The following is a 3,326-nucleotide window of genomic DNA, read 5'->3' on the forward strand; positions in this document are numbered from 1 at the left end:
CCAACCAAAATTTAAAAGTTACTTCAAAATAAATGGTGAAACGTGGGGGTACGGCAGTGGAGGTTGGGGGAAATGGGGAGCTAATCACAAGGAGTACAGGAAAGAAGAAAATGTTCTAAAATTGATTTGGGTGATGATTGGACAACCCTTAATATATTATTGAACTATTGAATTGCATGCTAATGTAGATTATGCGCTAAGAAGAAAACGATTTTTAAATTTTTATTATTTTATTTAACTATTTTTTTAATGGTGAAACAAACATTTTTAAAGGGGACAGGATGAGAGCGAGAGAATAGAACGACCAATGTAGAGAGAGGATGGGCTAAATTCATAAATCTATATCCCACTATAAGCAAAACCAAACCCAATTCATTGCCAGGGGTTGAGTTGCTTCTGGCTCATAGTGACAGAGAGACCAGAACAATGCCCTAGTTCCGTTTCCCAAGTTGTAACTATTTATAGGACCCGACGGCCTCATCTTTCTTACACAGGTTGGCTGATGGGTTTGAACCCGCTGCCCTGCCGGTAGTAGCCCAATGTGAAACCCGTCAGGAGACAAGGGCTCCTTCCCAATTTGATGGAACCGTCTTCAGCATTGTACCTTAGTTTTCTACCTTGTTACAAGGAACATGGAGCTAATAGCAGTAAAAAGAGAGATTGAAAACTTTATTGAACCCTTGCCGGTATGCTCAGGTGGTGTAGTGGGTTAGGTTTCGATCTGCTAACCACAAGGTCAGCAGTTCGAATCCACTAGCCATTCCTCAAGGGAAAAAAAAGATGAGACTGTCTACTCCTACAAAGATTGAAGTTCTCAGATCCCCAAGGGGGCAGTTTTGCTGTCTTATAGGGCCACTCTGAATCAGAATAGACTTGACAGCAGTGATTTTACCATAATGCTCAGGTTGGCGCTAAGGACTTTCCTGCCTGATCTCATTTCATCCTCCCAACAGCCCTCTTGAGGCTGATTCTATTATAATCTTCCCATTTTGCAGATCTGACAGTGTTCCAAAGCTATGTATAAGGCTCTGAATTATCGTGCTAGAGAAAAATATTGAAAGTACCATGGGCTGCTAACAGGACAAACCTATCTGTCTGGGAAGAAGTATGGCCAAGGTGCTCCTTAGAGCAGTGGTTCTCAACTTGTGGGTCGCGACCTCTTTGGGGGTCAAACGACCCTTTCACCCGGGTCACCCGATTCATCACAGTAGCAAAATGACAGTGATGAAGTAGCAATGAAAATAATGTTATGGTTGGTGGGGGTCACCACCCCATGAGGAACTGTATGAAAGGGTCGCGGCATTAGGAAGGTTGAGAACCACTGCCTTAGAGACAACGTAAGACTTCTGTTCTTACGTACTTTGGACATGTTGTCAGGAGAGACCAGTCTCTGGAGAAGGACACCATGCATGGTAAAGGGGAGGGGCATTCAAAAAGAGGAAGGCCCTCCATGAGATGGATTGATACCGTGGCTGCAACAACGGGCTCAGGCACAGGGACAATGGAAAGGTGGCCCAGGACGGGGCAGGGTTTTGTTCTGTGGTGCATAGGGTCGCTATGGGTTGGAACTAACTTGACGACACCTAACATCCACATTTTGCCGCTGGAGAAACTGGGGCTCAATAACGTGCCCTGGCTCAACTCACTCGGATGTAGCAAAGAGGCCATTGAAACACAGTTAGCTCTGACAGGTTGGGCTGCGAGCCACAAGATCAGAAGTTCAAAACCACCAGCTGCTCTGAGGAAGAAAGATGGAGCTTTCTACTCCCATACGTAGTTACAGTCTCAGAAAACCACCGGGGCAGTTCTCCTCCGTCCTACAGAATCGCTATGGGTTGGCAGTGAATGTCTCTGGCTTTTAGTCTGGGATCCTTCCTTACCCACTACTTCTGCCGAACCTTGGAGATTGCTTTGCTTGCTTAACATAAACAAATGGAGAAGAAAGCGAGGGAAAGAAACGAGGAAGAGTGGATTCAAGGTTACGTCTAAAAATAACAGCACTCTGCTCCCTGGCCTTCAGACAGGCTCTCTGGAGTGGGGGAGAAAAGTCTGGGGTTCTGCAGGACCTTCAAGCTCTCTTATCTGCATGCCCATGGAAGCGTGCGTCACAGGGGAATGTCATTTATCAGAAGTGTCCCCATTTCAAAAGGAGAACAGCTGTCATGGAGCGCCTCAGATGCGGCCTTCTTGCTGTACAGACAGAGAAACGTGGTGATCCGGGGGGAAGAGAAGAGGCTTGCTCAGGGTCACATAGCTCCCGAGGACTCAGTGGCTCTTTGCATCTGTACTTTCCACTGGGTGAATTCAAATACGCCTTTTCCACCACGTCAGGCACTGTCCCAAACGGAGAGAGCCTTGCTGCCAATTCTGGAGGAGTTTACGCTCCAGTGAGGAGACAAAAGACAAATTGCATAAAGCCACTTACGAGGGCTTTAGGAGAGTTTGGGAGGCTCGAGGGAACAGAGTTGTTAGGAGGGGAAGGGAAGCCTGCCGTTAGATTTGGATTGTCAAGGCAGAGTGGGGCAGTGAGTAATCCTCAGTGGAGAGCTAGTGGACACCCACGTTGGCTGGATTGTGTGTTTCCACCTGCCCAACTAGACTGTGGGTATGCGTTGGGCTGCTAACCACCAAGTCAGCAGTTCAAGCCATCAGCTGCTCCTTGGGGGGGAAATGGAGCTTTCTACTCCTATGAAGAGGGACAGACGTGGAACCTCACAGGAGCAGTGCCGCTCTGTCCTGTCAGGTCACTGTCAGTCAGCACTGACTCAATGGCTGTGAGGCAGAGTGAACTGGATTACGTCCCGATTGTCTTTCCTCTAGTGTCTGCGATGGAGCCAGGTTTACGTAAGACTCCACAGTGGTGGTTGAAGGATGGAGCGTGGAGCTCATTGATCAGAAGAAGAGGGAGAAAGGTGCGTTCATTCCTGCAGTCTATGGTTCCTAACTGCCTGCTGTGGACCAATCCCTGTGCTAAGTGCTTGAACGGAGACTTGAGTCAAATCTACACAACTGTCACCCACCCAGCTCTACTTGAATAACAATAATATTGGTAGTAGTAGAAGTGCGTCGCTATGAGTCGGCATAGACGCCAGGTCAGTGAGTTTGGTTTGGGCGTAGTAACCCAAACTACCATTTCTCACAGGTTGACAACGGGCCAGATGCTCCGGATGCTCCGCTGGGTGATCCACATGGACTCGTGAACCCACTGTAATCAAGTCGATGCCGATGCACGGTGCCGCGGGATGTCTTTTTGTGTGTTTGTTTTGAGAAGCAGGCCGAGGAGGCTTTGCTTTTATTGACTGACTGATCACTAAATCTGCCAAGGC

The sequence above is a fragment of the Echinops telfairi genome, unplaced genomic scaffold (genome assembly GCF_000313985.2).
Source record: "Echinops telfairi isolate 266 unplaced genomic scaffold, ASM31398v2 ScPeMD7_7412;HRSCAF=8450, whole genome shotgun sequence".
Classification (NCBI taxonomy): domain Eukaryota; kingdom Metazoa; phylum Chordata; class Mammalia; order Afrosoricida; family Tenrecidae; genus Echinops; species Echinops telfairi.